Below are 27512 nucleotides of genomic sequence, written 5' to 3' on the forward strand. Positions count from 1 at the left end.
TGCCCAGGCTGGGGCTGGCCTGTCACCTGAGCAAGGGGCTGAAACAGAACCTCTCCTATCTCCCCAAGGCTCGAGCTCATCATTCACACACAGTAAGATTAGGTTTCGCGCTCCCTCTGTGTGGCTGGTTCCCCTGGCAACAGTTTGAGTCCAAAGTTTTCATTACAAACCACCCCAGTCAGTATGCATATTTGCTCTATTTTGTTCAACTTTTTGCAACCCCGTGGACGGCAGCCCACCAGGCTCCTCTGTCCATGGGATTTCCCAGGCAAGAATACTGGAGTGGGTTGCCACTTCCTCCTCCAGGGTCAGTCAGTATGAGGAAGCATCTTATAGTCCTTTCATACAGCAAGACACGTGGACTTGTAAACAGGGTTCTTAATCATTATGTTGGTTTCACTGTAGACAAAAGAGTGATCTCAGAGCTCATCCTCTTCTTACAAACATCCTTTTCTGCTCATACTTATCTAAAAGAGAAGTAGAGCCACATTTTCAGTCCTTGCTCCTCTAAGTGTGGACTATGGACGAGTAGCATCAGCCTCACCCAGGGGCCTGTTGTTGGTCAGTTGCTAGGTCGTGTCTGACTCTTTGCGAGCCCTTGCACTGTAGCTCACCAGATTCCTCTGTCCAATTTCCCAGGCAAGAACACTGGAGTGGGTTGCCATTTCCTCCTCCAGGAGATCTTCTGGGACCAGGTATCGAACCTGAGTCTCTAGCATTGAGACACCAGGGAGGGGGCTTGTTAGAAATGCAAAATTCCGGGCCCCACCCCAGATCTATTGGACCAGAATCTGCATTTTAACCAGCTCTCCAGATAATTCTTAATCAGAAGCACTTTAAAATTTGAAAAGCATTCTCAAGAAATTACCAATATCTTGCTAATATTATGTCTGTAACCTTCCAGAAAATAATGAAAGAGCAGTAAATGTGAGCGTTCTTCCATTTCCCTTTTAAAACCCAGAGGACCACCAGGGATGCTTTGAGGAAAAAAGGAGAGTAGGAACAAGCCCGGAAGAGGAGAAACTGAGAAGAAGGAAAAAAAGGAAAAGCAAAGAGAGAAGGGGGGCAATGGGCAGAGTGAGGGCCCGGGGTCTCTGTACTCCCTCCACGGGAGCGCCACACCTAGGATCTGCAGATGCCACCTTCATGGCCCTCTCCTGCCACGCGCTGCCTCCTGTGTTTACCTATTTAGTAGTTTTAAAAATTGGCTCACTTTCCAACTCTGATTCCTTTTGAGAAGAAAGTTCCTATCTTGGGGTTTATGTGTTTGTTATGTTTTATTTTCTTGGGCTCCAAAGTCACTGCAGATGGTGACTGCAGCCTTGAAATTAAAAGACACTTGCTCCTTGGAAGAAAAACTATGACCAACCTAGACAGCATATTAAAAAGCAGAGACATTGCTTTGCCAAAAAAGGTCTGTCTAGTCCAAGCTATGGTTTTTCCAGTGGTCATGTATGGATGTGAGAGTTGGACTATGAAGAAAGCTGAGCACTGAAGAATTGATGCTTTTGAACTGTGGTGTTGGAGAAGACTCTTGCGAGTCCCTTGGACTGCAAGGAGATCCAACCAGTTAATCCTAAAGGAGATCAGTTCTGGGTGCTCATTGGAAGGACTGATGCTGAAGCTGAAACTCCAATACTTCGGCCACTTGATGTGAAGAACCGACTCATTAGAAAAGACCTTGACTCTGGGAAAGATTGAAGGTGAGAAAAGGGGTCAAGAGAGGATGAGATGGTTGGATGGCATCACTGAGTTGATGCACAAGAGTTTGAGCAAGTTCTGGGTATTGGTGATGGACAGGGAAGCCTGGAATGCTGCAGTCCATGGGGCTGGAGAGAGTTGGACATGACTGAGTGACTGAGCTGAAGTGAACTGTTTTTTTCTAATACCCATGAAAAGAGATTCACGGCTATTAACATTTTGTTAGATGTTTGTAAGCCCTCCAGGTAATCCCTAGTGATGATCCGTAGCCACACCTGGGACCCCTGCCCCAGGGGAATGGTGGTCCCAGTGGTACAGGAGGCCCCTCAGAGCCCCCACAAAGTGTACAGAGGTGGGTCCTATGTTCATGTTTTTAAACTGCACTGCAGGACACAAAATGTTATTCAGGCTAAAAGCAGCAGATTAAACTCCTGCTCATCTGGAACCTGCAAAATCACTGGTCCCCCAACCTTTCTGGCACGAGGGACTGGTTTCCTGGAAGACAGTGTTTCCACCAACGGGCAGGGTAGCAGGAAGGGGAGAGAAGGGCTGGGGTGGGCGGAGAGGGGTGTGCAGGGAATGGTTTTGGGATGGTTCAAGTGCATTATATCGATTATGCCCTGCTGATCTGACAGGAGGCAGAGCTCAGGTGCTAATACAAGTGATGGAGAGTGGCTGTAAATACAGATGAAGCTTTGCTCACTTGCCCACTGCTCACCTCCTACTGTGTGGCCCATTTCCTGGGCCTGGGGACTGGGGACCCCTGAAGATTCTGAAGGGTACTGGCAAGAACTTGGGATAAAGTCCACAGAGAAACAAGCAGATGCTGACTCAGTACTCCAGGTAACTCAAGGTACGTTAGGCTTACTAAACCCCCACGACTAGGCTCAGAGCAAAGATCTGAAACAGCAAGAAGCCGTCACTGGGCTGTGGCCTGGCCTGAAGAAGGCTGGGGGCTGCTGGTCACCTATAAGGTATCAGCACCCCTTTCCTTCGCTCTGTCTTCACAGAGTTTTCAGCAATTTATAGAACATGCTCTTCCCTGTCTTTTGAGGAAAGGAAGATGAAAAACAAATCAAAGAAATTACAACATGAACACACTGAGCTGCTACTTTTTAAAAGAAACATAGAGAATCCAAACAACAGAAAACAATAAATAACCAAGAGGTCAGAAACACACACTAGAAAAGGAGGTGGCAATTATTCTCATGTGCGAGTTAGCGGCAGTTCTTAGGAACTTAACAGGTAGACATACGTCGTAGACGGCAGTGTCTTTTCCACCTCCACTGAGAACACGACATGAAAGGAATAGACTCAAATCATAGCCAGAGCACAAAGCAACGTTGACATGTTGGGGCTATTAGACTCTGATCCAAACTAACAAAGGAAATAATGGGCTCGCCACAGAAGGCCTTTTTTAACAGATAGTTAAAAAAAAAAAAAAAAAATCCCCTTGGTTCTATTGTGGATTACGTGAGCTTCTGACAGGACGTCAGGGGTAAGTCTATGGATCCTTTCAATCCAGTTATAAAAAGCTCCTAGGACCGTCGTCCCAGGCCCTTCTAGTGGTACAATTAATTCTATCTCATTAAATATTGCTTGTGATAAGTGAACCATCAACGGACTCTGAGCCTTTCTGTTATTCATGTTTCTGTGCTTTCAAGAAAAGGGATCTTCTTACAGAGGCTGTTGTAAACAGACTTTCTACCAATTGTATATAGTATATTAATTGCGCTGGAAGAGGAGGGAGAAATGGGGTTTACTGTAAAACAGAATCTTTTGTAAATCCGAATTTTAAAGAGCAAGATAGAAGAGCCCACCCACAGTAAAAAAATGAATTAGTCTCAAACACACGACAGAAATTCAGGGCAGCTGGCAGATACCCAAGGCCCGTAAAGTTGTGAGCAGAGTGCCTCACCCTGAGGACCCAGGCAATACATGGGTGCTCTGAAAATACCACTGTCCACCTTGTTTGGATACTGTGTATTCCACGTGTACACAGGTGTTGGGGCCCCAACGATCAATGTCTTAGCTCGTACTCACCCGTCTTTTCATCTCTGCCCAGGAGCCCACAGCGGTTCACCTCTAAGCTCCAGACTAGAGCCCAAGTCCACTCTGGCCATCATCTTCCTGCATCTGGGTCAGGCCAGCCTCCTCCCTCCCTCTCCTCTGAAGAGCATCAACTCCTTCCCACTCAGGACTTTCCTGTCCCCCCTAGGAGATGAAAACAAACAGGGTGAAAATCATTCGTATCAATCAGATCTGAAATCCAGGACAAATATGGCTGTGGAGACCGTGAAGGAGCCCAAGGCCCAGCCCTTTCCCCTCCTACCTCTATTCCTTCCAACGTCCTCTGCAAAGTCAACAACAGCCAGAGGTCCACACAGTCATGAGCACGGAGGAGCCTGCCTGCCTCCACGAAACTCTTGAAGTGAGTATCTGGAACTACAAATCAATTACCAGATATCTTAGTTACTAGAATAAAGTTATGTATATTTTACAAACCATGCATTGGCAGGCAAATTCTTTTACCACCAGGCTTCCCACATGGCTTGGTGGTAAAGAATCCACCTGCCGATGAAGGAGCCACAGGTTCAATCCCTGGGCCAGGAAGATCCCCTGGAGAAGGATATGGCAACCCACTCCTGGAGGGGTTCTTGCCTGGAGAATCCCATGGATAGAGGGGCCTGGCAGGCTATAGTCTATGGGGTCGCAAGAGTCAGACATGACTTTGTGATTGAACAAGAAGAAGAACCACCTAACATGGAGGGCTGATTTATTGCTCTTGCTCAAAGGCCAGAGTAAGATTGCAGAGCAAACAACAGCACGATGTAATCCTCAGTTGAAAAGTTGGAGGGAATAGCATTTCAGAGGAAGTTTCAAAGGAGGAATGATTTCTGGGTCAATTTAACTGGAGAGTCTAAAATAACTGCAGCATCCAGCTCACAAGATAAACTCTAAACATACTGTGCCTGCTGTGTCAGAGAGGAGGAAATGGACTTTTCTGAGCTGTATCTCAAGTGAATGCTGGTCAGAATTATCCCCAAGAACATTCTGGTGAAAGGATGGACTGGAACCATCCAGACGCGTCACTCATCAGTCAAGGCTGCCAAGTGGGAAACGGGTCCCAGAAAAGGCTTGTCTCGGTTTGGGAAAGATAAAGCTAGCGGGGGGAGGGGTGCATTTTGCTCAGGTCTAGTCATCACCAACATGGTGTCCACTGTGGCCTGCCTGAGGGACAGCTGACGACCCAGCAGTAGGACATGCGCTGCTGGGAACTGTCTTCTTCCTTCTGCTTAGTCTGCCTTGCGCCCTTGCGGGGGTTGAACTGTGTCTCCCCAACTGCCCCCAAAGACACGCTAGAGTCCTAACCCCTGCTCCCTGAGAATGTGGCTTTTCTGGAAATAGGGTCTTTGCAGAGATAATCAAATTATGATGAGGTCACACTCCCTTACGGGTGTGTCCTAGGGAGTCGGGAAAATAGAGCTGGAGACAGACACACAGAGGGAAGACCACACGAAGAGAGGCAGGGAGAAGGCCACGTGATAACAGAGGCAGAGATTGGAGGGGTGCAATCTGGCAGCCAGGAACCCCAAGGATTGCCAGCTAGAGGAGGCAAGGAAGGATCCTCCCTTGGCGGCTCAGAGAGAGGCTGCTGACACCTCGAGTTGAGACTTGTAAGCCTTCAGAATTTCGAGGGAATAAATTTCTGTGGTCTTAAGCCCCCAGGTTTGCAGAATGCTGTATAGCAGCCCTGGAAAACTAACACATCCCTGAACTGCTCTGGCCTCTCATCCCTCCTCATCCACATGGGTACACGAGCCTGGGGAGAACCCTGTGGAGTCCACAGTCACAGCTCTCCACGGGGAACTCCCCAAAGACAGTAGGACGTCTTGGCTTTTTTTTTTTTAATTTATTATGGGGGAAAAAAAATTCACATTCACAAAAATAGAGCAATATAATAAACTCCATGTGCCCATCCTCCAGCATCAACAACGATCCACATTTTGTCCATTTTATTTCATCCAACCCCCACCCAAGGGTGTTTTGCATGGAAGGATGCCTGGAGCATTTAAAAACAAACTCAACACATCATTCCAGGTCATCTGTAAATGCTTTAGTCTAAACGACTTTAGACACTTTTTTTTTGGTCATCTTTGAGTATTGTGTACTTTATTAGTTATGTAAAAGGAATGAATAGCACTTTATGTCTGGGTCCTCTGTTTCTTCTGTTTTTTACAGATCAGTGGTTTCCAATATATTCACAGAGTTGTACAACCATCTCTATGACCCAATTTTAGAACATTTTCATCACCCCAAAAAATAAACCCTGTACCAATAAGCAGTTGGCTCCTCACTGCCCCTGCCCTCCAGTTCCAGACAACTACTAAGCTACTTTCTATCTCTATAGATTTACCTGATGGGAACACTTCGTATTAACATAAATGGAATCATAGTGCTGTATGTAATCTCTTGTGTCTGACTCATTTCACTCGGTATAACATTTACAAGATGCATCTACGTTACAGATCAATACTATGCTACTTATCAATACTTCATTCCTTTTTTCTGGCTAAATAATATTCCATTGCCTGGATATGCTGCATTTTGTTTATCCATTCATTAGTTGTTGGAAATTTGGGTTGCTTCCAATTTGGGGCTATTATGAGCAACAACGCAATGAACACTTGTGTTCAAGTTTTAGTGTGGACATATGTTTCTATGTCTCTTGCTGATTGACATAAGAGTAGAACTGCTGGATCCCATGGTAATGCTATTTTAATATTTCAAGGAACCACCTGTTTTTCAAAATGGCTACACCATTTACAAACCTACCAGCAATGGATGAGGGTTCCAGTTTCTTCATAAATTCTCCAAAACTTGCTATTATAATTTTTTTAAAATTATTATAGCCATCCTAGTAAGTATGAAGTGGTAGGTATCTTGTAGTTTTGATTTATGTTTCTTCAATAACTAATAATGTTAAACTTTTTCAGGTTCTTGGTATAACTTCTTTGAAGAAATACCTCTTCAGGTTCTTTGCCTATTTTTAAATCGGGTTATTTGTCCTTTTACTGTTGAGTTTTCAGAGCTCTTTATATATTCTGGATGCAATTTCCTTCTCAGATTTATGATTTGCAAATATGTTCTCCCATTCTGTGAGCTTTTCTCACTGGTGTCCTTTGAAACACAAAGTTTTCAACTTCATGAAGTCCAATGTATTTTTTTGTCACTTCCGCTTTATCTAAAAAAACCATTGCCTTACTCAAATTTATTCCTATATTTTCTACTAAGGGTTTTATGGTTTTAGCTCTTACATTTAGATGATGTCTATTTTTAATTGAAATATAGTTGACTTAAAATACTATATTAGTTTCAGGTATATAGCAAAGTGACTCAGTTATATATTTTTTTATTTCAGATTATTTTCCACTATAGGTTATTACAAGATATTAAATATAGTTGTGTGTGTGTACATGCTAAGTCACACAGTCATTCGTGTCCAACCTTTGCAACCCTATGGACTGTAGTAGCCCACTAGGCTCCTCTGTTATGGGATTCTCCAGGCAAGAATACTGGAGAGGGTTGCCATGCCCTCCTCCAAGGGATCTTCCCTGTGCTATACAGTAAATCCTTGTTGCTTATCTTTTTTACATATAGTAGTTTATATCTGTTAATCTTATATTCATAATTTATCCCTTTCCCGTTTCAGTTCGGTTCAGTCATGTCTAACTCTTTGCAACCCCATCAACTACAGCATGCCAGGCTTCCCCATCCTTCACCAACTCTTGGAGCTGGCTCAAACTCATGTCCATTGAGTCAGTGATGCCATCCAACCATCTCATCCTCTGTCCTCCCCTTCTCCTCCTGCCTTCACTCTTTCCCAGCATCAGGGTCTTTTCCAATGAGTCAGTTCTTGGCATCAGGTGGCCAAAGTATTGGAGCTTTAGCATCAGTCCTTCCAATGAATATTCAGGACTCAATTCCTTTAGGATTGACTGGCTTGATCTCCTCGAAGTCCAAGGGACTCTCAAGAGTCTTCTCCAACACCACAGTTCAAAGCATCCCCTTTCCCCTTTGGTAACCATGAATTTGTTTTCTATCTCTGTGACTCTACTTCTGTTTTGTAAATAAGTTCATTTGTATCATCTTTTAAGATTTCACATATATGTGATGTCATATGATGTTTCTCTTTCTCTGTCTGACTTATTTTACTCAGTAAGATAGTCTCTAGATCCATCCACATTGCTGTAAATGGCATTATTCCATTCATTTTCATGACTGAGTAGTACTCCACTGTTTAGATATCCCACATCTTCTTAAACCAATTGCCTGTTCATGGGCACTTGGATTGTTTCCATGTCTTGGCTACTATGAGGTACTTGATACACTGGGGTACATGTATATTTTCAAATTAAGAGTTTTCATCTTTTCTGAATAAGTGCTCAATAGTGGAACTGCTGGATCATACGGTAGCTCTACTTTCAGTTTTTTAAGGCAACTCCATACTGTTTTCCATAGTGGTTACATCACCAATAGTTATTTTTTTGTAATATGATGTGAGGTAGGGGTCCAAATTTATTTTCTTACATATGGATACAGACATTATACTTTTTACATTTTTATTATTCATTTACTTCATTTGTTTACTCTGGCTGGGTCTTTGTTGCTGCGTGCAGGCTTTCTCTCGGAGAAGGCGATGGCACCCCACTCCAGTACTTTTGCCTGGAAAACCCCATGGACGGAGGAGCCTGGAGGGCTGCAGTCCATGGGGTCGCAAAGAGTCGGACACGACTGAGCGACTTCACTTTCACTTTTCACTTTCATGCATTGGAGAAGGAAATGGCAACCCACTCCAGTGTTCTTGCCTGGAGCATCCCAGGGACAGCAGAGCCTGGTGGGCTGCCGTCTATGGGGTCGCACAGAGTCGGACACGACTGAAGGGACTCAGCAGCAGCAGCAGCAGCAGCAGCAGCAGGCTTTCTCTAGTTGCGGTGAGCGGGGGCCTCTCACTGCGGTGGCTCCGCTGTTGTGGAGCACAGGCTCTAGGTGCGCAGGCTCAGTAGTTGCGGCACTTGGGCTTCTTTGCTCTGGGGTACGCGGGATCTTCCCGGACCAGGGATGGTACTCACTGGCGTGAGGATTCTCAACCACTGGATCACCAGGGAAGTCCCTAGACATTACACATTAGTTCTATTTCTTAATAACATGTTCTGTATTGTACCTCAGTTTCGGTTTCCCATAAATCATCTTTTAGATGATTTTCATCCAACTACAGCCTAGAGTGATAAAAAAGAAAACTCTAGGGAAGAAATATTTCAAATGAGGAAGTGGTTAGCCCTTCCCACACTGCCTGTAATCTATAATTCATTTCCCCAATTTTAGGCTTTCCCCCTTTTCTTATTACATGTGACAGTGCAGTCTTGCGTGACTCGGTCAGTCATAATCATAAAATTAGGTCTGCCCTAAACCTAAGTTATTTAATTTAAATATAAGACTTTGGGTATAAACAATGTGCCAGTCGGCTCTGGTAAATCAGAGATAAAAAGACAGGTATTCTGCTCTCAGACAATTACAGCCTAGATGGGAAGAGGAAAAGGCATGTACACAAATAACAACATGGAGTGAGCACCAACACAGGAAGGAAACAGTGTCCATACGGGATGGGTGGGGAAGACACAGTGAAGGGAGGGGACCAGAACTGGGCCCAGATAGAGAGTGCCAGCCTCTAATACCAGCGGTGTAAGGATCCTGCTGAGCTGGAGACTACACATCCCATCTACAGGGGGATGTTCCCCACTCATTCCCAGCAGATCATATCTCTACAGAGACATGGATCCAGGACTTCCCTGGTGGTCCAGTGGTTAAGACTCTATGCTTCCAGTGCAGAGGGATGGGTTTAATCCCTGGTCAGGGAACTAGGACCCCACATGCTGGGCAGCCAAAAAAAATTTTTTTTAAACAAACCAAACAGAGACATGGACTCAGGATAGCCAGACTTCAGACTTTCTCATTTTTTTCAAGAGAAGTTGAGGAGGAAAAAATCTGACTTTTTCCTTCATTTTTTAAAGTTGTTAAGAAATTTGAATTTTAAAAACTCTACAGTGGGTTTCTCAAAAAGTTAAACATAGAATTACCATATGACTCAGCAGTTTCATCGCTAAGTATATACTCAGAAAAAGTGAAAACAGAGAGTCAGATGGATACTTTTATTCCAGTGTTCACTGCAGCATTCTTCACAATAGCTAAAACGTGAAAATGTCCATTGACAGACGAATGGATAAACAAAATCTGGTACAGCCACACCGTGGCATATTATTCAGCCATGAAAAGGAGCAAAGCATTGATACTATAACACAGATAAACCTTCAAAACGTTATACTAAGTGACACAAAGGCACAAATATTGTATGATTCCACTGATGTGACATATCTAGAAGACACAAATTCACAGACAGAAAGGAGGTAAGAGGTTACCAGGGGTTGGAGGGTTATTGCTTAATGGTTAGAGAGTTTCTGTTTGGGGTGATGAAAACACTTTTGAAATAGACAGTGGTGATGCTTGCTCAACACCATGAATGTAACTGATGCCACTGAACCGTGCATGTAAAAGTGGCTAAAATGGAAACTTTTTATATTTTATGTGTTTTAACACGCACAACAACAACTCAACTCTAGAATGGCCAAACAAAACATGTCCAGGATTACTATGTCAGCTGTGGGCACCAATTTGGGATCTCAGGCTCAGAATGATTAACACTGGACACTTCATGTGCACCAAGCAAGGACTCAGCAGTAAGGCAAACATCTCACTGATGCTGGAGTAGGGGCAGAGGAGATGGACAAAATTAAAGCTACATATGTCTGTATAGTCAAAGCTATGGTTTTTCCAGTAGTCAGGCACGGATGTGAGAGTAAGACCATAAAAAAGGCTAAGCGCTGAAGAACAGATGCTTTCAAACTGTGGTGTTATAGAAGACTCTTGAGAGTCCCTTGGACTTCGAGGAGATCAAGCCAGTCAATCCTAAAGGAATTGAGTCCTGAATATTCATTGGAAGGACTGATGCTAAAGCTCCAATACTTTGGCCACCCGATGCAAAGAGCAGAATCATTGGAAAAGACCTCAATGAAAGACTGAGGGCAGGAGGAGAAGGGGTGACAGAGGATGAGATGGTTGGATGGCATCGTCAACTCAATGGACATCAGTTTGAGTAAACTCAGGGAGATAATGAAGGGCAGGGAAGCCTGGCGTGCTGCAGTCCATGGGGTCGCAAAGAGTTGGACACAACTGAGCAACTGAAAAACAACAATTCCTCATCCTTAAGGAGATTAAAGGCTAGAACTAGACCTAACTGTAGTAATACAGCAATGCTCTCAGGAAGTTCTAAAAATGTGCTTCAGGAAATTCACAGGCGAGATCACACCTGGTCATGGGATCTCTAAAGGATTCATGAAGGTGATTGGACTGCAGCTGAGCTTTGCAAGATGGGTAAGCAGGTGGGGCTGCTCCAAAAGTAGCAGCTGGAGTCAAGGTTTAGAGGAAGAACAGCAGATGGCATATTTTAGTATCGACTCCAGTTTGGCTGGAGAAGACTCCAAGTAGAGAGGGAGCTGGAGAGGCAGGGGGGGACCCGCACCAGGATGCCATGAATACCAAATCAAGAATTTTCCATTTAATTCTGAGCAGCAGAATGAAGTTCTCAAAGCTGTCCCTGAGACTGATTAGCCAGGCATCCATGTATAAGATATATTGAAAAGAGGAAAGGGGGGCCCCTAAACAGTCTGGTGAGAGATAAGAAAGGGCTGGGCCCGACTAGTGGCCATGGTATGCAAAGGAAGGGGCAAGTAGGGACAGGAGGTGGCTGCTTGGATGGATAATAGCTAGAAGCTGATGGCTGCAAGGGGAGGAGGGTGGTTTGTCTCATCTCTATGTGAAAGAGGCTTCCTGAAAAGAAAGCAGTGTGATAGAAATCAAACATACAGCAGGGGTCTAGTCCCAGCTGTGCTAACCCAGCCTGTGCCCTTTGGAACAAATGCGGAATGACCTCATTCATTTATTCATTCATTCATGGTGCTTCAGTGTCCTCACTTTACGATAGGCTTAAATCTCTGTTCTACCCATTTCATGGCATTGCTCTGATGATAAAAACGAAAGCTACTTCAAACCACTTCACATTTAAGCGCCCCATGTTACCTCATTGAAATGAATTTTAGATAACTATCTCTTGTGCTTTAAAATATTGTGTAATGTGTTTGAAATAAATGGGTCATTGGCTGGGGCTTAGAATTAGCTGTGATCCAGAGACCCGATCATATTCATTCCAAGTGTTGACCCCACAAAAGTGACGTGTAATTCACACCCAGCCTCCTCCTGTTTCCTATGCTCACAGAAGGTATAATCTCCTCTTCCCCAGTGCTTCATCTCGTCCAGCTCTTTTGGGAAATAAAAGCTCGTGGATGTTTTGTTACTAAAGCCATGTTCTCTTCAGAGCATGTGTGCCGAGCAGCCACGAGGAATGGAACATGGAAAACCTTTAAAAGAATTTGTTGTATGACTCAGGGAGCTCAAACCGGGGCTCTGTAACAACCTAGTGGAGTAGGATGGGAAGGGAAATGGGAGGGAGGGTCAAGAGAGAATGGACATATGTATACCCATGACTGATTTCTGTTGATGTCTGGCAGAAACAACACAATTCTGTAAAGCAATTATCCTTCAATTAAAAAAATAAACAAAAATTTTTTAAAAAAGAGTAAGTTATCATTCTTGCCAGACAGTGCGATATCATCTTAGGCAAGCCACCAAGCCTAGCTGTGCCTAGATTTCTAAAAGGTGTCTTGGAATGTGTCTGATGACAGACACATGCAGAGATGGAAGCGATGCACTCCCGCCATGAAGGAGGAACAGGAACACTTGTTTTAACTTGAGTGGATCCAAGAAAATCAGCACTGGAAAAGTGGCAAGGAGGAAAATGATTTGCTACAAAAGTGAAGTGGGATGCGCAGCAAGAGCCATGCACTGGGGAGAGAATGGGAGTTCAGCTGAAGGAGGTTCTGAGACTCGGGGCCTGTCTCAGGTCGACCAGATGAAGGATGCTGGTTTTTTTTTTTTTTTTTTTTTTTTAATTTTTAAATTATTTTTATTGAAGTATAGTTGCTTTACAATGTTGTGTTAGTTTCTATTGTGCAGCAAAATGAATCAGCCATATATATATATATATATATATATATATATATATACACACACATATATACATATATATATACATACATACATACACACACACACCAGGGTCCTCTGCCCATGGAATTCTCCAGACAAGAATACTGGAGTGGGTTGCCATTTCCTCCTCCAGGGATCTTCCCAACCCAGGGATCAAACCTGTGTCTCCTGGATTGGCAGGCAGATTCTTTACCACTGAGCCACCAGGGAAGCCCATATATACATATACTCCCTCCCTTTTGTGTTTCCTTCCCATTCAGGACACCTGGTGGTCCAGTGATTAAGACTCGGCACGTTTTTAAGCATCTTATGGTGGGTATCAGGATGATTTTTCAACTAGTGATTGTACTGTGGGTCAAAGGGGAGCCCGGGTCTGACAGGGCAGGTTGGTGTTGAGAACCCTGGGCTATTCTCTCTGCTAGGACTAGGATAGGGAGCACCAGCCAAGAGATGTGGCCTGAGAATGAAAAAATCCAATAGCTGTGATTTCATAAAAACATATAATCCTTGCTGAGCAAGGGGAGAGAGAAAAGAACGAAGACGCAAGGATATGGAAAGCAAGAGAGCAGAACGCCCATCGGGTGGGAGAGGGCAGGACATCACGGATGAGGGCCCATGTAGGGATCCACATGGCAGCACTGTCCAGCTCAGTGGGGCGAAGTGGCCTCGGTTTTGGAAAGGCCCATAAATGTACTCTTCCTTCCAAATATCAGGATTCTTCTTCTCCTCCCAATTTCCCTAGAGCTTGGTGCAGTGCATGCACGCTAAGTCACTTCATTCGTGTCTGACTCTATGCCTTTCTCCAGGGAATCTTCCTGACCCAGGGATCAAACCCATGCCTCTTATGTCTCCAGCATTGGCAGGCAGGTTCTTTACCACTAGCGCCACCTGGGAAGCCCAGGGCTTGGTGCAGCCTGGAGCAGAAACCCCTTCAGGAAGGAACAGACCAGAAAAGGCACCCTCTCCTGGCTGGCTCCGCCTCCTGGGTCACGGGCCTCCCCTCTGCTCCTGACCCAGAAAGCCCAGGGAGGAAGCTGCGGGAGGCCTGACTCACGCAGCGCTCAGCCGCTGGGATCACGGGTGGGCAGGGCCGCGCGTGATGAATCACTGAGAGCCTGACTGCTATTCTGAGCGCCGCCAAGGACACGGATGCTCTTGTTCTCTCCTTCCCTGTCTGGCTGCCAGGAGACGAGCGCTTTAGGAACTGAGTATCTTCATTTTTTTTATATAGCCCAAGACAGAAACTATCTAACACTTTCTATTCTTCCTGTGCCCCCTTCTCAATTCCTGGAAATCACCCATAGGAGAAAAGGTGCCAAGAGCCAGCTCTGTCCAAGCCCAGCGAAAGCAACCTTGCTGAGAATCCATCCCAGGGAGGGGCCGGGGAAGAGAGGGCACACCTTGTGGAATTTCCCAGGTGAATCACCTGGCTGTTTATTTTGATTAAAAGTGCCCAAGAAGTATGTAATTTTAAGTTCTAAATTCTATTAATACGAGGAAAAATCAGATTGGTACCTACAGCTCTATAACTGCACAGCACTGGGATTAATTTCTCGATTTTTTCAGCTCCCTTGTAATCCATGACTAAAAGTTAAAAAGACAGACAATCACAGGTGACGGTGAGAACATGGAGAAACTGGAACCTTCACAGATTGCTGGTGGGACTGTAAAATGCTACAGCCACTTTAGAAAACAGTTTGGTAATTCTTTATGTTAAATATAGTTACGATATGACCCAGCAATCCCACACCCAGGTATATATTCAAGGGACCTGTAAACATATAGCCACACAAAAACTTGTACACAAATGCCCCTATCAGCATTACTCACAGTAGCCAAAAAGTGAGACTAACCCAAATGTCCATTAACTGATGAGTGAATAAACACGTGGTAAATGCATATAATTCAGTCATAAAAAGAAACGAAGTACTGATATTATACATACCACAACAGAAATGAGCCTTTGTCTCAGTTGTACCTGTGGGATATTTATTTATTTAGATTAGGTGAAAGAAAAAACAGATGTTAATGTATAATAGTGTTTGCTGGACTTCCCAGTGGTTAGGAACCTGCCTGTCAATGCAGGGGACACAGGTTCAATCCCTGGTCCAGAAGAGTCACATGCCATGGGGCAATTAAGACCGTATGCCACAACCATAATTGTAAACAAAAAACAGTGCTTGCTTTGGTAGCACGTATTTTCAAATATAAATAATGTAACTGCAGAATAAAGGCACAAATTATGTCAGTAAATATAAATAAGCCAAACATTCAAGAGGATTAGATTAAATCACCATTTTTTAAATTTATTTTTAATTGGAGGATAATTGCTTTACAATGTTGTATTGGTTTCTGCCAGACATCAACATGAATCAGCCATAGGCATGCATACGTCCCCTTCCTCTCGAACCTCCCTCCCACCTTCCACCGTATCCCACTCCTCTAGGTTGTCACAGAGCAGCGGGCTGAGCTTTCCACGTCATACAGCAAATTCCCACTGGCTATCTTTACATATGGTAGTGTATGTTTTCAATGCTGCCCTCTCAGTTCATCCCATTCCCTCCTTCCCCTGAGCACCATGGCCACAAGACTGTTCTCCATGTCTGCGTTTCTATTGCTGCTCTACAAATAGACTTATCAGCACCATTTTTCTAGATTCCATATATATAACATTAATATATGATGTTTGTTTTCCTCTTTCTGACTTAGTTCACTCTGTATAACAGGCTCTGGGTATCCACCTCACTAGAACTGATGCAAATTCATTCCTTTTTATGGCTGAGTAATATTTATTGTATGTTGTTGCTGTCGTTCAGTTGCTAAGTTGTGTCCACCTCTTTGCAACTCCATGAACTGCAACATACCAGGTTTCCCTGTCCATCACTATTTCCCTGAATTTGCTCAAACTCTTCTCCATTGAGTTGGTGATACCATCCAACCATCTCATTCTCTATTGCCTCCTTCTCCTCCTGCCCTCAGTCTTTCCCAGCATCAGGGTCTTTTCCAATGCGCCAGTTCTTCACATCAGGTGGCCAAAGTATTGGAGCTTCAGCTTCAGCACCAGTCCTTCCAATGAATATTCAGGGTTGATTTCCTTGAGGATTAGCTAGTTTATCTCCTTGCAGTCCAAGGGACTCTCAAGAGTCTTCTCCAGCACCACAGTTCCAAAGCATCAATTCTTCAGTGCTCAGCCTCTTTTGTGGTCCAGCTTTCATAACCATACATGACTACTGGATGAACCGTAGCTTTGACTATTCAGACCTTTGTTGGCAAAGTCATGTCTCTGCTTTTTAATACACTATCTAGGTTTGTCATAGCTATGCTTCCAAGGAGCAAGCATCTTATAATTTTGTGGCTGCAGTTACCATCTGCATTGATTTTGGAGACCAAGAAAATGAAATCTGTCACTGTTTCCACACTTTCCCCATCTATTTGCCATGAAGTGGTGTGACCAGATGCCATGATATTTGTTTTCTGAAAGCTGAGTTTTAAGCCAGCTTTTTCACTCTCCTCTTTCACCTTCATCAAGAGGCTTTTTAGTTCCTCTTCACTTTCTGCCATTAACCTGGTATCATCTGTATATCTGAGGTTGTTGATATTTCTCCTGGCAATCTTGATTCCAACTTGTGATTTTTCCAACCTGGCATTTTGCATGATTTATTCTGCATATAAGTTAAATAAGCAGGGTGACAATATACAGCCTTGACGTACTCCTTTCCCAATTTTGAACTATTTCACTGTTCCATGTCCAACAGTCAAAGGCTTTAGCAGAAGTAGTTTTTTTGGAATTCTCTTGCTTTTTCTAGGATCCAGTGTATGCTGGCAATTTGATCTCTGGTTCCTCTGCCTTTTTAAATCCAGCTTGTGTATCTTGTACCACAACTTCTTTATCCATCATTCTGTCGATGGACATCTAGGTTCCTTCCATGTCCTGGCTATTATATATGGTGCTGCAATGAACATTAGGGTACATGGGCAACACTCACTTCTCAAAGTGATTCAGAAAGGTTGAAAACAGAAATTATATTACATTAGGACAGTTACATTAGGCAAATTCAAACAAAGAGAATATCAGACATGGTTCAATTCAGAGACAAAAAGCATTGAACAAAAACAAACAAAACCTTTTGCAATACTCAAGGGTGCAATTTATAGTCCAATTATATAATGAAGAAAAATATATACAAATGTACTTGCATTAATTAATATGGTATGAACATTTATAAATGAAAAATTATAAAAGATATGAGAAGAAATATATACTGATAATAATCACTTTTCTCAGTTCACTAGTAAGTGGACAAAAGGTATCTAAGAGTATGCTGCTAAGTCGCTTCAGTTGTGTCCGACTCTGTGTGACCCCATAGACGGCAGCCCACGAGGCTCCCCCATCCCTGGGATTCTCCAGGCAAGAACACTGGAGTGGGTTGCCATTTCCTTCTCCAATGTATGAAAGTGAAAAGTGAAAGTGAAGTCGCTCAGTCGTGTCCGACTCTTAGGGACCCCATGGACTGCAGCCCACCAGGCTCCTCCGACAATGGGATTTTCCAGGCAAGAGTGCTGGAGTGGGGTGCCATTGCCTTCTCCGATCTAAGAGTATAGAAGCTTTCAATCTCAAAAATAAGATCAAATTGATACACTGAACTCTGTAGCCTGAAAACAAACTACATTTTCATTCAAGTCCTGTGGGGTTTTAATTTAGGGAGGTGATTGAGTCATGACAAGAAGAGGTCAAAGCCATTGAAAAATTTCTGTTACTCACTGTTCCTGAAAGACGGACACACCACACCCACAGGGCCACACAAGGAAGGCCACAAAAGGAAGGAAGCACACAAGGAAGGAGTTTGGACCAGGAGACGGAAGGGGCTGGGGAACACCTTAGCCAGAGCCTTTACTGTGTTTCCTGCAGGCAAGGCAAGACACGACAGGATAAGCAGTTTAGGACTGTCTAGTCTCTATAATTCTGGCAGGCTTTGGGAATGGCTGTCTCCTAGCTGTTTGGCACCTGGCTTTCAGTTGACTAGGGAGGGGGAGAGACTGGCTTGGTGTGTGAGAGTCTGATAAAGGGTGTGGCTGGTTTGGTGTGCGGGCTCAGGACCAGACTATTTGCATATGAAAAGTGGACTGCAGGGCAAGCCCTGTGCCAAGGCTAAGAGCTGGCTAGTCCTGGGAGGGGGGCTGTCTCTGCCCCGAGGCCACAAATGCCAGAGCATCATACAGAAAATAAAATACAATTAAGATAGTTGGTCTTCTGATGAATGGACACCAAATAGACAAATCCAGGATCTAAGAAAACGCAGTTAGAACAGCCTCAGAAACATTATGCTTAAGTGAAAGGAGCTAATCACAAAAGACCATGTATTCCATTTATATGAAATGTCTACAGTAGGCAGATCTACAGGTACAGATGATATCTCTGACTCAATGGACATGAGTTTGAGCAAACTCCAGGAGATGGTGAAGGACAGGGAAGCCTAGGGTGCTGTTGTCCATGGGGTCGCAAAGAGTCAGACATGACTGAGCAACTGAGCAACAGCAGCAGGTACAGAGGCTTCCCAGTGGCTCAGTGGTAAAGTATCGCCTGCGGTGCAGAAGACACAGGTTCCATCTCTGGGTTGGGAAGCTCCCATGGAGAAGGAAATGGCAACTCACTCCAGTATTCTTGCGTGGAAAAACCAACGGACAGAGGAGCCTGGCATGTTACAGTCCATGGGGTCGCAAAGAGTAGGACACAACTTAGCAACTGAGCATCCACCATAGAGACAGAACGTAAATCATGAGTTGTCAGGAACTGGGGAAAGCAGAGAATAGAACTTGGAATGACTGCTAAGAGATATGAGGTTTCTTTGGGGATTGATGAAAATGTTCTAAAATTAGACAGACCTGTGACTATCCCTAAAACCATTGTTCAGTTTTTTAATTAATTTTTATTGAAGTGTAGTTTCTAAGCGACTATATATTTTGAAAGGTGAGTTAGATATATGCAAATTATATCTCAATAAAGTTGTTATTTTTTAAATATATATATATATATATATATATGGACTTCCTTAGTGGCCCAGTGGTTAAGACTCTGCCCTTTCAATGCAGTGGGTGTAGGTTCGATCCCCGCTCAGGGAACTAGATCCCACAAGCCACATGGTGTGGTGAGAAAAAAAGAATCAGCAGAAGAGAGGTATCACTGCTACTTACCCTCAGATCTCTGATGTCTCAGATTTTCTAGTTAGAGATGAGGATCATGTAAGATGTCAACATTAACCCAGGAAACAAGAGAGTCCCCTTTTGATAGCTGAGCAGGAGAAAAACAACACAATAATACTGTTTAGAAGGATTATTCTAAGAGTTGCGCATGGGGCAGACTGGAAAAGGGAAGACTAGAAGAGGGGACACTAGAAATAAGGCCCTTGAGAATAATTCAGGTAGAGGAAATTGACTTAGCAATCAACAAGATGAGTTCGAAAAGCAAGCCAGTTGTATAACCGATTCCCTTTGCTGTACAGCAGAGACACAAACAACATTGTAAATCAACTACACATCCAATAAACATGTTAAAGAAAAGCAAGGGGGAAAGAATCAGCAACACCTGGAGACTGTGGACAAGGAGCGAGGAAAAGATGCAGCAGCAAGTATCCTTAAGGCTGTGAGCCTGGGGCTGATGGTGTTGCCGCTGATAGTTCAAGTCAACTCAGGAAATGTGAGAATTAGGGCTCAGTGGAAATTCTCAGTCACTTAATGAGAGAGCCCATTAATGAATAAGGATCAGAATGTGCCTTGACACCTAAGCTTACCCAGAAATGTTTCAAGCAACTTATTAAGCAAGACCAGTAGGAGAGTATGTGGGAAGTAGCTTCGCCAGGACTGGGGTGGGAAAATGAACTCTTTACTTTGGGCTGCTGGCAGGACGTCGGGGTGATCACCAGGCAGTTTAAGATTGGAAAATGAGTAATCAATAGGGGCTAGTGAGAAAAATCTGGTAGTCGTCGGGAGGTTTTAGGAAAATATGAAAAAGTGAACCGTGTAAAAGAAGTACCGGAACAGGCACAGAGAAAATTAAACATTTAAGTTCTACCTCCCATGTACCTTGCACTGTAGGAGAGGATTTTTCAAAATGATGAGAAGGTAGACCTGACTTGCTGGAGTTTTGCAGACAGGTGATGACAAAACTAAAAATAGAGTATGAACAAGTGTCTGGAACACAGAAGATGAAACAATTTTGTCTGGAGAGTTCTCTTAGGATTGAGGATTAGGAAGAAAAGGGGGAAATCAAAATGGAGAGAAACCGAATTCAAAGAATAAGAAGGTAGTTACAACATCAAAAGTAGAGAATGAAGATGGTCAGCTTTGATCAGGAAGCAACGGCAGGGAGAATAGCTTCAAAAAAGATTTAAGATTAGAAGCTTAAAAGGCTGAAAGGGAAAGGTGGAAGTTGTCTTCAATATATCAAGGGAAAATATAGACCTGTCTTGCTTTCAGTTCAGTCACTCAGTCGTGTCCGACTCTTGCGACCCCATGGACTGTAGCACACCAGGCTTCCCTGTCCATCACCAACTCCCAGAGCTTACTCAAACTCATGTCCAGCGAATTGGTGATGTCATCCAACCATCTCATCCTCTGTCGTCCCCTTCTCCTCCTGCCCTCTATCTTTCCCAGCATCAGGGTCTTTTCCAATGAGTCAGCTCTTCACATCAGGTGGCCAAAGTACTGGAGTTTCAGCTTCAGCATCAGTCCTTCCAGTGAATATTTAGGACTGATTTCCTTTAGGATTAATTGGTTGGATCTCCTTGCAGTCCAAGGAACTCTCAAGAGTCTTCTCCAACACCACAGTTTAAAAGCATCAATTCTTCAGCGTTCAGCTTTCTTTATAGTCCAACTCTCACATCCATATAGGACTACTGGAAAAACCATAGTTTTGACTAGACGGACCCTTGTCAGCAAAGTAATGTCTCTGCTTTTTAATATGTCCAGGTTGGTCATAGCTTTTCTTCCAAAGAGGAAGTGTCTTTTAACTTCATGGCTTGAATTTCATGGTTGCTTTGGAAGGGAGAATTAGGACCACTGGAAGAAACTGTTAAGATTTTCGCTCAGTAGAACTCATTTTCTAACGAGAGCACTCCCACAACCAATGGCCTCACGTGGGAGGGCCTGGCTGGGGGGCACATGGGTAGAGCATCCACTCAGGGAACTGATGTGGAAAGCAAGGGTGAGAATCTCACCGGAGAGGCCATGAGAACTGACAAACTAGGGGGTGGGGGAAGATGGAGAGCAGGTAATCAAAAGGAGTGGAATTTAGAGTGATGTCAAGGCCTCAGTTCCTGTGCAGAAGAGAGACTTGCCCAAGCAGAGAACCCCTAAACAGTCCTGATCTTTCAATGGAACAGGCAGGCTGTGTCGCCAGTGGTGATAAGAGGCCGGTGGGGCGGGGATGGGGGCGGGTGGGTGGACTGAGAACTTCTGAGGGAATGACTAGCCAGGAGGGTTTCAAAGCCAACGGATGTAAAGTAATAATGAAATGAAGCACCCGTGCCACTCTGACAAGTGCAGTGGGCAGGGTCTTTGGAACTTTGTCCCCCCTGCTGAGGCCAGAGGTGTGAGCAACTGAGACGAGGAAAGGAGCCCCCGAGCAAAGAACAGTTTCTTTGGGGGGTTGGGGAGTAGAAAGAGGAAAATATAAATGCTGATTTTCATTAATCGCCTTATTAGTTAGATCCTGCAGCATGAAGTGAGGTGCTGTGCCAAAGCCAAACAGCAGACATATGTGGGAAGGGGGCCAGCGCTGGTCATCTCTGGGGGCCACTCTTGCTAATGTTTTTTGGGACTTTCCTGGTGGTCCAGTGGTTAAGACTCTGCGCTTCCACTGCAAGCGGATGGGTTTGATCCCTGGTCAGGGAACTAAGATGGCTAAAAAAAAAAAAATCTTGCTAGGCTTTTCTCTAAAAGGCTCTTCTCTTAAGTAACCCACCCCTTTATCCAGACACTGTTTCAACAGCCTCAAAGTGACTGCAGAGACCAAGAGCAGGAGCTTTGGTCTTAATTAAGGGGCTTTCCCTCAGACAAGGCACAGGCTTGTTTTGAATTTTCAAAGTTCTAATAAATTATCTTCTCTCCAAGACCTTGTTCACAGAATCATCAACTTTAGGAGAACCGACCTAGTAATGCAAACGAGGACGAAACCTCTCTCACACCTGAGGGCGTTTGGGGACGAGTCTGCCTGCAGCCTCTACTTCAGTCACTGCTCCTTCCTCCCCCAGCCCCACCCTCATGGCTTCAGAGCAGTCTCTCTGCCTTTTGTAACCTCATTAACATCTCCATCCCATGCAACAAAGGCAAGTTATGTATGCTACTCCTTAGGTATTATTTTTTTTAATGAAATCCACAGCAATAGTTAGGTTCCTGAAACTCTCTATGGTGAGCCTCGGAAAACAAACAAAATGCTAAGTAAATAAGCAAATGTGCACATACACACATACAATCGTATCCTGATGTCACTCTTCAGGGTGTGGTGATAACTATTAAACAAGCTGAAGGCCTTAGAAGTGCTCAGATGAAAGGCTTTACCTAAATCCAGTTACCCTATTACAATCCACAAGAACATTTTCATCCAAAGGGATGGCATTTTTACGAGTATTTCACTGATGATGAAGTTATGACAACTTCCTTGGGATTCAAGGGGATTTAAAATGGTTGCAAATGATTTTGTTACTTGTTATCTAATTTCTGAAAGGACAAAAAGGAAAAATAAGCTATTTCTTTAATCGGAGGGCAGTGGCAGATGAGAAAAAGCTGACTCATGCCACTTTAGATGCAAGACCGTAATTCAAACTGAGTTAAACATTCATTAGAAAGAAGGGTGGGGCGGGGGCGGGGTGGGGGGGGATGCTTCCCTGGTGGGTCAGTGGTAAAGAATCCGCCTGCCAGTGCAGGAGACGCAGGCTAGATCCCTGGTCCGGGAAGATCCCACGTGGTGCAGAGCAACTAAGCCCATGCACCACAACTATTGAGCCTGTGCTCCAGAGCCCGTGCTCTGCAACAAGAGAAGCCACCGCAACGAGAAGCCCATGCACCACAGCTAAAGAGTAGACCCCGCTGCTGCGCCCAGAGAAAATCCCACACAGTAACGAAGACCCAGCACAGCCACAAATAGATAATCCTAAAAAAAGAAAGACGAGTAAGGTGGGCCAATGGTTAGGACTCAAGAGTTTTCACTGCCAGGACCCAGTTTAATCCCTGGTTGGGGAACTAAGATCCCACAAACTATGCAACTTGGCCACGAATAAAGAACAGGAAGGGTACGAGTAGTGACGGTGGTCAAGAGGAAGGGGTAGAGCTGGCGCAGGTGGGCTCGTGACAGCATCACCTCCACCGACTCCAGGGCCGAAAGGAGGGAAGACCAGAGTCTGTCGGGTAGGAGACCGACCCGAGCCTCAGGCGGAAGGACCAGGAAAGAGGGAAGAGATGCTCTTTAAAAAGGCAAACCTGGAGCGCCGAGCGGCACTCAGCCCAGCAGCAGGAGCGAGGCGGAAGGCAGTTTTAAGACAAAGCTTCGCAGCATCTGGCCAGCCTCTCACCTGCAGGACTGATGCTCAGAGGACGAGAGCTTTTACTCAGCATATACCTTGGAAGGAAGCCTAGGACAAGATTCAAGTCAAACAATAAGATGCGTGGCGTCACAGAAACCAACACTGATGTCAGAAGACCTGGGTTCTGAGTCACTCCTGCTGTCGGATACTAGATGTGTGTCCCCAGGCAAACCCATGAGCTTCTCAGAGCCTTAGCTCTCCAACCTAAGGACCAGATCCATCACGGGCCCTCCTACGTCACAGGGGGTAAGACACAGCGATGGATAGGAGGGCACCTGTAAAAGTCGTGTGAAGGAAGGAAGGCAAGGAGGGAGGGAGGAAGAAGATGAGGCCAGGGAGATGAGAAGCTTAAAATAAACAAATAAAGGAGGTGCACACACATGAAGCATTGTTCTGGTGATGGTGGGAAGACCACGCCCCTGGGGCTTAAGTACAGAATGCCCTTTCAAATATTAGTCTTGATGTACACATACATTTGTATATAGTTATGTGTGTGTGCAGTTAAAAGTAACACATAGTTTTATATATATATACATATATAGTCACCTAGAATTATCTATAACACATATACAACAATTTAATTAATTTGTATTATCTGTGTTCACACATATAAATTTCATACAGAATCTGATTTATTCTGGATATATGTGGAAACAAACTCACGGGAAATGATCGGGGCATTTATAGAAAAGGAAAAGGAAGATGGGGCTTCCCTGGTGGCTCAGACAGTAAAGAATCTGCCTGTAATGCAGGAGACCAAGTTTCATTCCCTGTGTTGGGAAGATCCCCTGGAGAAGGGAACAGCTACCCACTCCAGTATTCTTGCCTGGAGAATCCCAGGGACAAAGGAGTCTGGCAGGCTACAGTCCACAGGGTCACAGAGGCAGACACGACTGGAGTGACTAAGCACATGCACACGCACACACGCACAGGCACACACACACACACACACACACACCACACACACACACACACCCACACAAGGAAGATGAGCCTGAACCTGTACAGAGGCCACATGGGAAGGTACACCAGCTGTCTTGATTAAATAGCTGCTGCAACCTTGGACATGGACTTGATTCCTTCATGTTCACAATGTAATTGAGGAAATGACAACTTAACCAGAAACAACCAGAGAATAAAATAAGGCAGTAAAACCACTCAGCCCGGGCAGACTTCATAGTCTACCTGTAATGGCTCAAGAAGTTCAAAGGAAGGAAAGAGCATTAGAAGGGGTAAACAGGAAAAGCTCCATGGAGATTAACACATACACAGAACTATATATAAAACAGATACTCTGGATAGCACAGGGAAGTCTACTCAATATTTTTTAACAACCTATAAAGGAAAAAAATCTGAAAAAGGATACACACACACAAATATATGTATATAGACTGAATCATTTTGCTGCACATCTGAAACGAGTACAACACTGTAAATCAACTATACTTCAATTTAAGTAACCTGGCCATTCACTGCAGGAAGCGGTGTCCTAGTCAAAGCAAGAGGAAGGGCAAGGTTCGGGGTCAGGAGGACACACCCACTAGATGCCCTTTCCACTCTCATTTTCCTTCCACTTTTTCCAACATGATCAACATTTACTCAGCACCAACCATGCGAGGAACTAGGCATTGGAGAAAATGACCAATAAGCTCCTTGGAGAGTCAGATATAAAAATAGGTAAGCAGCTAAGCACCAAATCAGTAATCTTACGCTCACTACCAAAAAAAGGCGAGACGGTGGATGCTAGTAAGGCTGGCTGGGGAGCTGTTCTTGGACCACAAGATGCTTGGCCAAGACTTGAAGGAAAAGTAAGACTCAGAAAGCAGAGAGTTAAAAAGAGGTAATAAGGACAGAAAGTGTGAATCAACACAAGACGTTAAGCACTACAGTGTGAGTGTATCGGTACTTAACTACTGAACTGTACACTCAAAATGGTTAAGAGTATACATTTTATGTTACACGTAGTCTATCACAGTTAAGCTTTTGTTCATCTAAAAACCAAACCAAAAAACTGGTACTTCCTTACCAAAATAAAAAAAAAAGATAAATACTGCCATTTGTAGCCAAGTAATAGATGACTGGGCTTCCCTGGTTAGCTGAGCAGTAAAGAATCTGCCTGCCAATCCAGGAGACACAGGTTTCCATCTCTGGGTTGGGCAGATCCTCTGGAGAAGGAAATGGCAACCCACTCCAGTATTCTTGCTTGGGAAATCCAATCAACAGAGGATCCTGGCAGGCTCCAGTCCATGGGGTCGCAAAAGAGCCAGACACAACTTAGCAACTAAAGAACAGTTAAGACGACCAGTCTGATTCTGTAGCAAGTTCATGTAGAGGGACAGTGGGAGATTCAATAAAGAAATAGAAGCTGGGCTGTGGGAGACCTCAGGCAAACAGGTACACCTGATTCTCTCAACCAAGGTTTCTAACTTTGTGGCCCAAGGATTGGCTTCAAGTTTTGGTCCACGAACACCCTGTAATAAATCTTTATTTTTTCCTCTTTAATAATTTTATTATTTTTGGCTGTGCTGGGTCTTTGTCACTGCGAGGGCTTTTCTCCAGTTGTAAAGCACAGGCTCCAGGGCTCATGGGCTTCTGTAGTCGCAGCTCTAGAGCACAGGCTCAATAGTTGTGGTGCATGGGCTTAGTCACTCCACAGCACGTGGGATCTTCCTGGATCAGGGATCGAACTTGAGTCTCCTGCACTGGCAGGCAGATGGTTTACCACTGAGCCACCAGGGAAGCCACCTTGTAACAAATCTTGAATGTTTGTTTATAAGTGCATTTTGATCTGGGGAGAGGGTACATGGGTTTTGGATTCTCAAAATGGCTTTTGACTTAGCAAAATTTGAAAACCATTCATGAAGGCAATTGGCAGTGTGGTCTGGGTGGGGACAGGATGGGGCCTGAGGCTACATAAGTTGAGCTCACTTCCCTTGAGACTTGCTCTTAACTAAACACCAGATAGTATTATGTAAACAGGTACAATACCTCTCTTTAGGACTTAACAGAGCTATTGTTAGGTTCTAAGAACAGCTCTCTGGGAAAGCTGGTGACCCCTCTTATAGAAACTAGCAGAGGATGAGCAGAGAAGAGAACCCAGTAAAAAAAAAACAGGAGGTAAGGAGATTCAATACACTGAAATGCCATAAAAGCCAAAGGAAAAAAAGTCCTGGAGAAGATGAAGGGGTTACCAGCATCAAGTTTAAGAGGAGGATTAAGAAAGGAATGAGAAAAAAAAGATCACTAAGTTCTATGACATTCCGTTGCACTGTTTCTGTAGTGATACAGAAAAAAAGGTCAGAGGTTAAGGGTAAGATATCCAAATTAGAATACCTGGGAGAGCAGAGAGAAGTGCCGTAATTATGACATGATAATTATGTCAGAGCATCAGACATAAACCAGGACTGTCTTGGATGAATGGAAATACAGTTAGTTCCCTAGCTGAGGAGGAAGTACAACAGCCAGGAAGGCAGCAGATACCATCTGTTAACTCAAAGGACTTGGTCTTGAAAAGGAAAATAGGACATAAGTCAGAAGAACTAGTCAGGATAAAAAAGGGCTGTGTCAGCTACCTATGCGGGAGATGGAAGGACGTGGAAGGTTGAAAAGAGAAGGAAGGAGTGGACAAGAACATCTTGTACCCTCTGTCTCGCTGAACATCACAACACACAAAGGGGCGGGCCCTCAAGACACTTGTGTGTGAGTGTTGACTATGGGGACCATTCTCCAGGAAGCAGCAAAGATTAGAATAAGCCGGATTGGAGAGGGGCCTTCTCCCTTTGAAACGACAAGGAAGGCGAAAGGGCTTCCCAGATGGCGCTAGTGGCAAAAAAACCTGCCTGCCAATGCAGGTGATGTAAGAGACGTGTGTTCGATCCTTGGGTCGGGAAGATCTCCGGGAGGAGGAAATGGCAACCCACTCCAGTATTATTGCTTGGAGAATCTCATGGATAGAGCCGCCTGGTGGGCTACAGTCCATGGGGTCACAAAAAAGTTGGACACAACTGAAGCGAC

General features: G+C 44.3%; 1 protein-coding gene across 1 annotated transcript in view; it reads right to left on the reverse strand.

The window, feature by feature from the left end:
- Positions 1-3211: 3211 nt before the first annotated feature.
- The window catches only part of SLC37A3 (solute carrier family 37 member 3), a 72254-nt gene continuing 47953 nt past the window's right edge, over positions 3212-27512 (reverse strand). Inside the window, exons 15-18 of the transcript XR_006552972.2 lie at positions 19114-19210; positions 14441-14505; positions 4034-4146; positions 3212-3915 (exon numbers count right to left, since the gene is read on the reverse strand). The gene's annotated coding sequence lies outside the window, so the exon portion shown is untranslated. The remainder of the gene's footprint in view (positions 3916-4033; positions 4147-14440; positions 14506-19113; positions 19211-27512) is intronic.

This window comes from Bubalus bubalis, chromosome 8 (assembly GCF_019923935.1).
Source record: "Bubalus bubalis isolate 160015118507 breed Murrah chromosome 8, NDDB_SH_1, whole genome shotgun sequence".
Taxonomy (NCBI): domain Eukaryota; kingdom Metazoa; phylum Chordata; class Mammalia; order Artiodactyla; family Bovidae; genus Bubalus; species Bubalus bubalis.